We start from the raw sequence: 13813 nt of genomic DNA, 5'->3' as shown, positions 1-13813 counted from the left end.
AAGAGTGGATCTGATACCACCTGTAACACCCCGGCCTCTCGTACCACCAATTTTGTCCACTCTGCCTACGAAGAGCTCACGGATTTGTATTTGGTTTACCAAAACGCGTTGGTGATGTTAAGAGGCAGGACATTACTTATGAACCAAGGATCTCTCTTGTCCACGGCCAATGTGGGATGACCTAATAGTGGTACGATGTTGTGTTTGCCAAGGGTGTTACATCACTTCATCCTTTCCAAGCGTCTATCCTTCATAACCCGTAAAACAGTTTGAAAATACGTCAGCAACACATGATGGTGAATAAGCTGACGCATAAAATATTTTATTTAATTAGTTACCCCTCGAGACATAACTTTAGGTCTCGGCCCATCGTGGATTAGGAATAATCAAGTTAGAAACTTAAAACACAATTACAAACTTAAGTTCTACTCGAAACCGCTCAGCAAACACTGTAGCGTTCGAGATTACTTAGCTACCATTAGTATACACATGATTACCCTCTCTCGGACATAACTTAGGTCTGGCCCATCGTGGAGGAGGCTTATAACCAGGTGTGATGCGGTGTGCCCACCGTCTACCACATATGTAAGGATCCAAACAAACGTACACGACAACCTGAGGGCCAGCGATTACTTTTGTTCATAGTGTTTTTGAGATACGTAATCTCATGTAATCAATTTATTTGACTCGATAATACAAGTTATAAAAGTTGGGCGTATTCAGCTTTGGAAGGACTAGATTCACTTCACTGATCGGTTAATATTTCTTGAGCTATCTCGGACCTATAGTACGAGTATAACCTTTTGTTATTACTAGATCAATAATCTAGCTTTAGACCTGTAGTCTCTTTTTTTAAAATATTTACCTTGATTATATTTTCTATTCGAACCTTTGGTACAAAATACTTTTCTTTCTTTTAACAAGTTTTAACCTTAGTTTTACATGTTTACTTTTCTAAACACTACGTTTCTTCTTCTTGAAAAAACGTATACTTTATTTCTTTATTATTAATTAATATCATTTAAATAATCATTTATACCTTATTGATACAAAGAATTATATTCATACATTTATCTCCTTATTTATATTTTCTTTATTTAATTTTCTTTTATTTATTCTCGAGGTATCGAGTATACCCTCGACTAGGGTCTAAGTCTTTAATATTATATTAATATTTTATTCGAGCATTACCCCTACCTTGATTGGCTTATATTTCTAGATTCTTGGGCAGCACTTCGACGCTTTTTGGTTTCTCGAGTAATCTTGAACAACACTCATTTGCATGCGAATTGAGGCACGTCGCACGTCGATCTTTATTGTCATGTACTTCGAGGTGGACGTCGGCTCGTCTCTTGGTGGCACACACTTTGAGGAAATGTCGTCAGTGTGTGGCACAAACTTTTATGCAATGTTGGTTTAAGGGACTGATTTCGATGTGGAGATCGTCGGGTCGTTGTCACACTTTATGAGGTAGAATGAGATATTTCTAGTGAGAGAGTGTTGGTGTCAGTTATGAAATGAGGGCTGATGGCCCTATTTATAGGCGTTGATCAACTGACCCATCGCGATACGCGATGGGTCTTGCCAAGTACCCATCGCGTATCGCGATGGGTTAATGGATCTTTATATTATATTTTATTATGTAGCGATACGCGATGGACCTACTCGGAGGTCATCGCGTATAGCGACTAGGCTTGTCACGTAACCTAGTAGGCTTGCCACATGAAGGCACGTGGCATTGCCTGTCAGACCACGTCATCACGATATGCGATGACGTTGGGTCTTGGGCATTGCGTATCAAGATCATCATGGAAAACAGATTTTTTCATGTTTCATCCTTGTATTTTGAAATTTGGCATTTCTGATCCGATATTTTCGTGATGTTGCATTGGTTATTGACGGTCGTATAATCATACTATTATGTAACTATGATGGACCTTTCTGAATGCGATAAATAAAAAATAAGCAAGTAAGCAAATAAACATGTAGCATATAAGCATTTTATTGATACACACACAAATATCACAGTTTGCTATCGTGAATAAGATATAAAATGTAGTTGGATTATAGGTACGCATAAGTCCCCAAAAACGTTTAAAAGAAGTAAAATAGGGGAGTGATCTCGGCATTGTGTCTTTTCGTCATTTTTTTTTATTTTTTTGTATTTTTTTGTGAACGGGGATGATGGCGGAAACCTTTTATTTTTTTATAATTTTTTTCGTCTTTTATTTATATTTTGAGTTATGATTTTTTTTATTATTTTTTTAATTTTATTTTAAGGGGTTTTTTTGTGTGGTCACAAATACTTCTCATAATTCGCATTTTTGTTTCACTTTGTATTTTAACTTTACCCTATAAAGAGTTTCCAATTTTTTCTTATTTTCAATGTGAGATGAATTTTATCTTTCTTATTTATACTCATGTGGAATGCTTCCACTTTCTTATTTCTTTTCATGTGAGATGAACTTCCATAATTTCTTAACATGGAATAGTTTTATTTCCTTATCTCATTTTATTATTATTTATTATTTTAAAAATATTTCTTGGTCCTTAATCTTTATTAAATTGTCAAAGTTGGACCGAAATTTTGAAGATGTTACAATAATAATCTCTACTATATATAATAGAGAAGTTAGGGACCTCTTAAATTTTAAAAGGTACCTAACTTATTGCTATAAGTACAACTCATGTAGCATAGGATTTTGAATTTCAAGGGCTAAAATTGTCTTTTAAACAACACTATATTACGTAAAAATTGATTTGGTAATATATAATTACATATCTTCCCCTTTGTCTTTGCATCTTTTTTGTAAATTTAATCAATATTTTCTTTTTCACTCCCTCATATTTCTCTATATATTCCTCAAATCTATTTTTTTACTAAATCTTTTATATATTTGAGTATATTATGTTTTAAAAAAATTCAAACATGCCATCACAACGTTTTTATTTTTATTTACGTTTTGATATAAATTTTATTAAAAACCGAAATGCGGATTATAAAGTACAAGTCAACTAAGCATCAATGTACAAGTTGTTTGAGGATATAATATTAAGGAAATATATGTGTAATCAAACTTGTAAATGTAAAGGTATCTAGCTGTGGTTTAGGACGATTATTGATTAAAGCCAGTTTCACATTCTCATACGCTCCCTCTGGCAGTTAGAGCAATAATAGGTGTGTCAAAAACCATACTCCACACCACCAATAATCATCGTTGATTCCAATTATCTATCTGCTAAATCATCACCATTAGGGCTTTTTGTGTTGATGCAAACTGAAGAATATGACCATTAGCGGCCTTACGATTCAATCACTTTGTCGCCACCGATTGTGTTATTTACAGGTATTCACATATATGCTATTATTAATTAAATCAACTTCCATCATTACTATTCAAATCAAATTTGTAGGCACATCTAATATGGCTTTGTTGAGATGTCTTTCCAGTTCAATCGTCATAGCCGATCAATTTTCTTCTTTAGTTCAATTTTGAAGCTTGTTCAGAAACACACTTACTTTTCATATCGTTTTGTCATGTTTTACGTACTTAATTGTTTAATTAATGAGAGTTATGGGTGGTTTTTACTTAATTTTACAAAGATTGAATGTTTACTTGTAGGTTATGAAAGTTGATGGAAAAAGAGTTAAAGTTGAAGACTTTAGGGGCTTATTTGGTCAAGTTTTAATACTACAAGTCAAGGCCGGACCCAAGCCCACAAGTTAGAAGCCTTACATGCTTAATATATCAAGAGAATTAAAAAAATAAAAACCCTAACTTGGCAGCCATATTGCAGATCGGAACAAAAGAAAAAGAGAGAAAAAAAAGTTGGTTTTTGGGATATGGTCGGCTAGCTTAGGAGGTTTTAAGGAGACCAAAAAGTGATTTAATAAAAGTGTGTGGCTGGTTTTTAATCCCACGTTGGCAGCAGCTCAACAACAAAACCGCAACAACTTTATTATATAAACTCAAACCAACACCCCAACAGTTTTCGATCGGGACAGCTAGAGGACCAAGGGAAAATCAGTTTTTGCTTTTTGTTGAACCATGGAAAGAAGAGGAAAGCCAAAGGTGATTTGGGACAGAAGCTAGGGGTATTTTTCACGCATAATCTCAGCTATAATATTAAGTAATCATCCATAAACTTTGTCTTTTGTTCAAGAACCCTAACTAGTTGAACTTGATCTTTTTTGTTGGATTGTTTTGCAAGTAATTTGAAGTTTGACTTGTGCTTGATTGTTCTTGATCATTGAATGAGTTTACTTATGTTTATGATGTTTATCTTAACTATATGCTGCTGTCCAAAATCAATGTTAGGCTAAACTTGTTAGTTCTACCTAGGTTAGATGATTATTGTTAGGTTTTAGTAAGTAGTTTGGATTGTTGATGATCATGGCTTGAATTGTTAATGTAAAGTTTGTTTTAACATTGAATTAGGTCGTGTTTAGTGGCTGTGAATTTGTTAATTACACTCTTTTACCTCTTGCTTTGATTAATTGAATAAGTTTTAATTGATTGTTACTTGTTAGAACTCTTTACTTGGTGTTTAGGGTTTGTTTGCGGGAAGTACAACCGTAGGGTTTAAGTGAGTGTATTAATTGAATATAATCAGCGGGTAGACACCTTGTTGGTGCATGATGTCAGTAGTTCAGTATCTAGTGTTTTGTATGTGTCTGTAATCGAGTTAGATTGTTTGATTTGGTTTTAGATATTGTGTCACACAAGTTCGCCTGGGATGTAGGCGAACTTGTGGACAAGCGAAGTTAAGACAACTTCGCCTAACATGTTAGGCGAAGTTGTCGAGGTGTATTTAACCACAACTTACGGCTTGTTTTATGATGTATTCGGGAACGTGTTTTTGTGATTGAATATCACGTGTTAAAGAGTTGCAATACAACGTGTCTTATTAGTATTGTAACGTGTGTTTGTGTTTTGGTTTAACGTATTATACATCTTACGCTCGTATCGTGTTACGTAGTGATTCCGCACCTACGTATTACGAGATACTCCTGTGTAGATCCGGCTGGGAACCTACAATTGGTATCAGAGCATTTGCTCGTGATTGTGTGCTTCGGGATTATCACACGAGTGTAAAGATCGTTCCGTTCGACTATTCGCGGAACGAGTTTACGTTGAAATACCGTGTTTTTGTGTCCTACCCATCTCCCAGTATCAAAAATAACCCATTACACCTTCGCATACCTCGTAATACGTCAAATTAAAACCTGCAAAAATCTGAAGTTCATCAGGCGAAGTTATCGTCACTGTTCGTAGGGTTTAAGCGAAGTTATAAGTTTAAGCGAAGTTATAAGTTTAAGCAAAGTTATAGATTAAGCGAAGTTAGGAAGCAAGCGAAGTTAAGGTTCAGCGAAGTTGGGGAACAAGCGAAGTTAGAGGTTCAGCGAAGTTGAGGAAACAAGCGAAGTTAAGCTTAAGCGAAGTTAAGCATAACTTCGCCATCTGATCACTGTTCAAAATAAAAAAAAATTAAATTCTTTGTGTTTTCGAGTCGTATTTCTTTCAACGATGACTTCAATAAACATTACGGAACTGGTGAAAATGGAGGTTGAAGCCGGTTCAACAACTAAAGCTCCAAAAATGCTCAAGGGTACCGATTTCGTTGCTTGGAAAGATCGGTTTGAACAGTATGTGAAATATCAAGATGCTAAGATGTGGGTGTGCATACAAGATGGATACATTCCACCAACAGCCTTGTTTGAGGGTCGTGAACAGATTAAGAAGTACAATAAGATGGAAGAGGAATAAAAAAAGATGTATGAGGCAGAAAGTAAAGCTCATGCAGCAATGACAATGGCTCTTCCACAAGAGATTCTTCATACATTCAAGAAGTACAAAACTGCTAGAGAGCTATGGGAAGCACTTGAAAATCGATATGAAGGTAATGTGGGGATACGTGCTTCCAAAACAAAGCTGCTAAAAACCCAATTCTCTGTATTCAAGTATCTGAAAAATGAAACACTTGACGATATAATCACCAGATATTATCACTTGATGACCGAACTTAGTAATTACTCCATTGAATACAAGGAAGAAGAGATAGTAGAGAAACTCCTTGATGCTCTTCCACCGAAATGGGAAATGTATACGGTTTTGATGAGAGAGGATAAAGAATTTGCCAATATTGATCTTGAAACAGCAGTCAATAAGTTACGAAATTTTGAGCTCAACATGGTTCGAAAGGAGACACCAACTGATCAGGTTCAGGATCCGGGAATGTATGGTGCGAAAGTCTCTTCAAGTTCAAGTTCAAAATCAGAATCGTCTGCCTATTACTCAAAGGGAGAATCAAACTCCAACTTAACTCGAGATGGTCATGTGATTCTTAATATGGATGGCGACGTATGTTTCGTAGCTGGAGGTAGTAGATCTTCAAAACCTCAAGCAACAACTGGTAATTTCTCATCAAATGTTCCAACCAACAACTACTCATAGATGCCCATGAGTATTAAATCAGCTGAACAGCAGTTTGCTCTCTATGCATCCTTCATTGCATCTTATGAGAATTATATCAAAGGTAAAATAGTCGACCCTGCAACTTTGGATGAAGACTATGATCAGATCGATGCTGATGATTTAGAAGAGATGGATTTGCAGTGGCAAATGGCTATGATAGTAAGAACAGTTAAGAGATTCATGAAGAAAACGGGTAGAAAGTTCATTGGAGAAAGACCAGGGTTTGACAAATCAAAGGTTAGATGTTACAACTGTCAACAAAATGGTCACTTTGCCAAGGAATGAACAAATGAGAGAGTCGAACGTAGTCAGAACAGGCCTGCACAACAGAATGGGGGAGGTAGTGAGAATAGAGCTATGGTATCTAGACAGAATGGTGGATACAACTGGAATCTGCAAGTTGAGGAAGTGTTCGAACAGGCTAATTTGGTAAACATCGAAACTGGAGGGAGCGAGAGAGAGACGTGGAAAATCAAGCATATATGGCAGAAGTGAACGATCAGCTCTCTGAGGTAAGTTATGAACTTCATTGTATGCAATGTGAGAATCTGTCTGAACAATTGAAAACTGTAACTGATCAGTTTGTTAGTTTGGATGCACAATTTAAAACGTTAAAAGAAGATCACCACTACACTAAAACTAGAGAAAACAGTTACTCGGTAAAAATAAAAGCTAGTGAAAAAGATATCAAAAGTCTTAAAGCCAGTCTAGCTGATAAAATTCAAGTAATTGATCTTAGTTATGAAGTGTTAGAAGAAAAAACCAAACTAATTGCTAAAAGAGATAAACAGATAGCTGATTAACAGGTAAAAGTGGTGGAACTAAACAGAAAAATTGAACAATTTAAAAAATTCCTCAGCAATGCTTGATCACATCATAAGTGTTCAACGTTCCCCAGTTAACAAAGGGGGAATTGGATTTTCTGAAGTTCCACCACCGTATAACAATAACTATACTTACAATCCTAGTAATCAGAAATCTGTTGATGTTGAGATTAGTCAGACAGTTCCAGTAAAAATTTCAACTAAAGAACCTGAAGTTGATAAGAGCGAAACAAGTAAGCCAATTCCTAAGGTTAAGATTGTTGTTCCTAGCTCTGTCTCATCAAATTCGGACAAATCATCCGAAACGGGTGAGATAAAAGAAGAGGTAGTGTTACTGAAATGAGGGGAGGAATATAAGCCAAACGAAAAGAATTCTTCTCTAAATCCGTTTGTCCCACCATATGTTAGACAAACGGGTAGTAATGCAACCTCAACATCTGAAACAACTGTTGAGACGAAAGTTGAACACAGAAGCTGTTTCAGATGCAATCAAGTAGGACACCTTATTGCCGATTATCCTCTAAATCAGAGAAAATTTAGAGGTATGAGTCCTCCGAAAACTGAGTATAAAACGAATGATAATTATTATGCAAGTAAGAATACGTACATACCAAAGGTCAGACATTGGACTAATCCAAGATTTCAAAGAAAGCGATCTCAGTTTTTCCCAGTTAACAACCAAACCAACAATTATAATTCAGTTAATTCACTAAGGTTTGGATGGCCTCATAGTCAATCCTCAAGAAGGTTCCCTTTCAGACCTTACAGGAATCAACCTCAAACTGCCTTTGGACAACCAAAGTACGGGATGCCGTTTCACAGATTTAATCGACCCAAGACCAGTAGGTCTTGGGTCCCTAGATTTTAATCTTTTTCTCTAACTGTGCAGGAACAGTTGAACAGGGCAGTAAACAATCTGTGGGTTGTGGACAGTGGCTGTTCCCGGCACATGACTGGTAACAAGAATTTGTTACATGAATGGAAACCTGTTCAAGTAGGTAGGGTTAGTTTCGCTGGAGAGAGTGGAGGTAGAATCACTGGTATTGGAACAGTGACAAATGGAAAAATGAAGTTGGAGAAGGTGAACTTTGTTGAAGAATTGAAGCATAACTTGTTGAGTGTATCTCAGATTTGTGACAAAGACTACACGGTGCATTTCACTAAAAACGAGGCAATCGTCCTTTATCCTGGTTTCAAGATACCAGAGGCATGGGTGGTGATGAGAGCTCCAAGAGAAAAGAACACGCACGTAATGGATATGAGGTCAACTAAGATGACATCAGAAGAGTCATGTCTTCTGTCGAAGGCAACTGAGTCCGAGTCCGAGTTATGGCACCGAAGAATGGGACATATACATCTTCGTAAAATGAATTACATTGACAAAAATGGGCTGGTGCTTGGTGTTCCCTTGAAGAATTTTAACTTTGAAGATCAATGATTGTCGTGCAAGAAGGGAAAGCAACACAAGAAACCTCATCACTCCAAGAAGGTTAACTCAATCGTCAGAGTACACTAGACCTACTTCACATGGATCTCTTTGGTCCCATGAATGTAAAGAGTCTAGGTGGGACGTCATACTGCTTGGTAGTAACCGATGATTACTCTCGATACTCTTGGGTATACTTTCTGAAGGCAAAAGATGAGATGGTTCAGTTGGTAATTAACTTGATTACCAAGGTTGAAAACATTGTTGGGAGAAAGGTTAAGTACATCAGGAGTGATAATGGTACAGAGTTCAAGAATTACCATATGGAGATGTTCTGCTTACAGAAAGGGATAGACCACCAGTACAGCGCCCCGTATACTCCGCAACAAAATGGGGTAGCTGAGAGGAAGAATCGAACGCTAATCGAAGGAGCCAGGACCATGCTGCCTGATGCTAAACTTCCCGTGGTGTTCTGGGCTGAACCTGTTGCCACAACCTGTTATATCCTTAATCGTGTTTTAACTGTTAAAAGATTGAATAAAACTTGTTATGAACTTATGCATGGTAGAAAGCCCAACTTGAATGGTCTCGAACCTTTCGGGTCCCCATGTACGATATTAAAGACAAACTCAAAACTTGGTAAGAAAGCCGACGAAGGTATTTTGGTCGGATATGTTGTTGGTACTCCCAACAGAAGCGTCTTTAATTTATCGAACAGCAAGGTTGAGGTGGTATGTAACACGGACATTACAAGCTACATATCACCGAAGCCTAGCATGGGACCCGCTGAAGCTTTCGACTATGATAAACTTTTCAAATCTTTTAATATGCCTTACTTGGATTTTGCAGGAGTTGATGAGAAAATTGCTTCACAGATTCTGTATGACGAGGAGGAAAATGTTGTGCAACGTCCGCGATACGATGAAAGTCAACTTCTTCGTCAAGTGTTGTTGATACTTCAGCGGCCCCGACTGAAGAAGAATTCTACAATCCATTTCACTCTCAACATCAATCACCCATAGATGAACTCCCTTCGAACTTAGAAAACAATCTGGAGGCCGGACCGGTTCCGACTACTGGAATTCACAAAAATCACCCGTTGGAGAATGTGATAGGTGATTTGTCTGACGGTGTTCAAACAAGAAGAAGTTTGAATGAGCACACCTGTGTTTACGCAAGCATTAAAGAAACGGGTATCCTAAATGAATGCTTGTACACCTGCTTCATCAGCCAGATTGAACTAAAGAACTATCAAATGGCTCTAAAGGATAGCTCGTGGGTCGAAGCCATGCAAGAAGAGTTAGCACAGTTCGAAAAGATGGAAGTATGGAAATTAGTTGCAAAACCAAAGAATGTACATGCTATTGGCACAAAGTGGGTTTTTAAATGTAAGAGAGATGAGAAAGGGATAATTATAAGGAATAAGGCGAGGCTGGTCGTAAAAGGGTTTAATCAGCAAGAAGGAATCGACTTCAATGAAGTGTTTGCTCCTGTGGCAAGATTGGAGGCAATTAGACTATTTTTGGCATTTGCTGCACACAATGAGATGAAGGTGTTCCAGTTAGATGTGAAAAGTGCCTTTCTTAATGGTAAAGTCGATGAGGTGGTGTACGTTGAACAACCTTCGGGTTTCTCTAACCCTGATTTTCCTGATCATGTGTACAAACTGAGTAAAGCGTTATATGGGCTACATCAGGCCCCTCGTGCCTGGTACGCAACCATGTCTGATTACTTGCTTGAGAATGGGTTCGAAAGAAAAAAGATCGACAGCACGCTGTTTGTCAAGAGAAAAGGGGGAGATTTTCTACTAGTGCAAGTCTATGTGGACGACATCATTTTTGCTACATCAAAAGTCGCCATGTGTCAGGAATTTGAAGAAGTCATGAAAAAGAGGTTTGAAATGAGCGCAATGGGCGAATTAAATTTCTTTTTGGGTTTGCAGGTAGATCAGAAGAAAGATGGGATGTTTATTCATCAAACAAAATATGTCCATGATGTGCTCAAACGCTTCAAGATGGAAGATAGCACCCCATTTGATACTCCAGTTTGCGTCAACCACAAACTGGGTGCTGAATCAGACAGTGGTGGAGACGTGGACCCCACCCAATATCGAGCAATCATAGGTTCTTTAGTGTATTTAACTGCTTCTAGACCTGATATTGTGTTTGCAGTTTGTCTTTGTGCTCGTTTTCAGGCAAGCCTAAAAAAATCTCACATGAAGGGAGTGAAGACAATATTGCGGTATCTCAAAGGCAAGCCTAAGTTGGGATTGTGGTACACGAAAGGGGGAGAACTGGATTTGGTAGCTTACACGGATTCTGACTATGGAGGTTGCAATCAGAACAGGAAGTCGACAACCGGTGGATGTCAGTTTCTGGGAGGAAGATTGGTGTCATGGCAGTGCAAGAAGCAGACCTCAGTAGCCATTTCCACCTGTGAAGCAGAGTACATGGCAGCATCAAACTGCTGCTCCCAGGTTCTTTGGATACAACAGCAATTGTGCGATTACGGTCTGAATTTCACTCAAACTCCTATTTGCATTGATAACTCTGCCGCAATCTCAGTAACTAACAATCTCGTCAAACACAGTAAAACTAAACACATTGACAGTCGTCATCATTTTATACGGGATTGTGCTGAGAAGAAATTAATAGTGCTAGAAAAGGTTGATTCGTTGGATAATTTCGCCGATCTTTTTACTAAAGCGTTTGACCGAACTCATTTTCAAAATCTTATTGAGCTTAATGGGATGATCAATCCCGAGTAACCATGTTTTTCGTTTCTATGAAAAAATAAAAAATCTTTATCGCTTAGAATTATGTCGGTTGCTTCAATTTGAAGGACATATCTTCGGATACGTTTGGTCCTTACTTCTACTAGTAGATTATGAGGATAGCCATTAACCAGATGACTGAAAGTGACCGGGGCGGTTTAAGATGTGTTTTTATTCTTTCGCTGAAAAATAGTCGTTCATACTTAGTTAGAAGGACACATACTCGTATGTGGTCGGTCCAGCTGATCCATTGGATCTTCAGGATAGCCGTTTACCTGAAGACTTCGACTTGATCGGGGCGATAGAATTTAACATTTTTTTTGGGAGATGATATAATTTTTCAAGTCTATAACTTCGTAAGAAGTTTCAATACAATGTTTAAAAGAAAATTGATTCAATCTTGTAAAGTGATAGACAAACTAATTATGTGTGCTTAACTAGTGAAGTTATTAGGCCTAAAAGACTCTAGAACAGCCATTGTATGTCGTGGTAGCTTTTTATGGTGCGTAAAAGTAAAAGTGATACTAACTAAATCTCCTCGATTTAATGTGGAGAATCATTTAGAGTTGTGCATGTCTCTATATACATCTTTCCGAATGATAGGCAGAAAAGTGATTAACCAGTCATACACGAGCCCGTGAGTGTTTTGATTACCGAGAAGATAGTGTGTCAAGCACCTGCAGTGATCCAGATTCGGGACTTGCAGTCGTCTACTATTTGAAGCTGTATTAATATCTTTAGTATTAAAAAAAAAAACAAAACAAAATGTTGTTAAGCCTTCTGAAGCTTATATTGTTATACTTATCAATCAATAGGCAAGAAAGAGAACGGGAAGAAGACTCTAAAGATCGATATGTACTTACTGTTTAATCAGACACTACGGGTCGAGGTCAACTCGTGGTGACTTGGGGAAAGCCAAATACGCTTGAGAATAGATAGGAGGCATCACAATCTCTGACGTAATGTCCATTTAAAGTTTGAGCTTAATTGAACCTAATCCGTATCACAGAAGCGATGAAAACCATACTAAGTTGTATACCTGCTTACAACCTGTTTTTGTATGTCATAATATCGCTGAACATGGATCTATGTGACAGCCATTTAATTAGTATGATTCCTGTTCGGATCTTTTCTAAAACATGCTGATCCCCGTCAAGACTGAAATTTGATCCCGCTTTACTTAATTTCTAAAATTTTCATTGCATATTTCGTTTTATGGTTTAAAACTTGGTTATTTGGTTCTTTGATTATAAAGTTTAAATCTTTAACGGAAGTTTTTAAAAGACTGTTGCATTTTGATCAAATTATAAAGGACTGTTTTGTAAATTAAATTAGGCGAAGTTACTGGTAAGGTTCACAAGCGAAGTTAAGGATAAGCGAAGTTACCCTTAACTTCGCCTGGGCATTTTCAAACATATATAAAGGTCAACTTGGTCAAACACTTTTCATAATTTTCACAAACCCGACGAACTTATACTTTATATCCTAACCCTCGGCGAACTTGCTACTCGAATCAAACCTTGTTATTATTTGATTTCGATCCGAGTTAAAGGTGTGTAGACTCGGTATTACTTATAATTCTTGTCAATGATGTTAATCAGATGCCGTTTTGGTCCGATTTGTGACCTCGTTCATGCAACCCTTTAAACACCCTTTAAACCCTTTGAACATACTCTTTCTAATGTGTTCATAACTAATTTGATCGTCTAGATCTTCATCATAACATCCTGTTATGTTATCAATCACCAATGCTCCGATAAAATCTTGATCTGACCTGTGTTAATTTGCCGTTTCAGATTCAGGCGAAGTTAGCTTTAGGCGAAGTTGTTCTCAACTTCGCCCTAGGCATAACTTCGCCTGATTGTAATTAATTAATTATTCTAAGTTGTTCAGGAGCGAAGTTAGGATTAGGCGAAGTTATCCTCAACTTCGCCTTATACTTAACTTCGCCTGCTGCTTTATATTATTTAAAATTCTAATGTGTTATCAGGCGAAGTTAATGATAAGGCGAAGCTGTACTCAACTTCGCCATATGCCAACTTCGCCTGCATTGTAGAAGTTATCTTAACTTCGCTCATGGTAATAGGCGAAGTTGTAATCTGCTTTGACGATGTTCTAACTTAGACCGTTTGTTGTGTAGATATGGCTACTGTAGCGGGAGCTGGTGGTGCTGGTGGTGACGAAGGTGGTGATAACAACCGTCAATTCTTTCCGGGTCACAATATATACATCACGTTGGATCCGGATGCTAGTGGTGTAGATGATTATCGCGAGATCATCTCCTTCCTTGTTCGCTCACGTATTTTCCACGCTA

Source organism: Bidens hawaiensis, unplaced genomic scaffold (assembly GCF_021521415.1).
Source record: "Bidens hawaiensis isolate Kalapana, Puna unplaced genomic scaffold, B.hawaiensis_p1.1 tig00015077_1, whole genome shotgun sequence".
Classification (NCBI taxonomy): domain Eukaryota; kingdom Viridiplantae; phylum Streptophyta; class Magnoliopsida; order Asterales; family Asteraceae; genus Bidens; species Bidens hawaiensis.
This window is presented reverse-complemented; position numbering follows the sequence as displayed.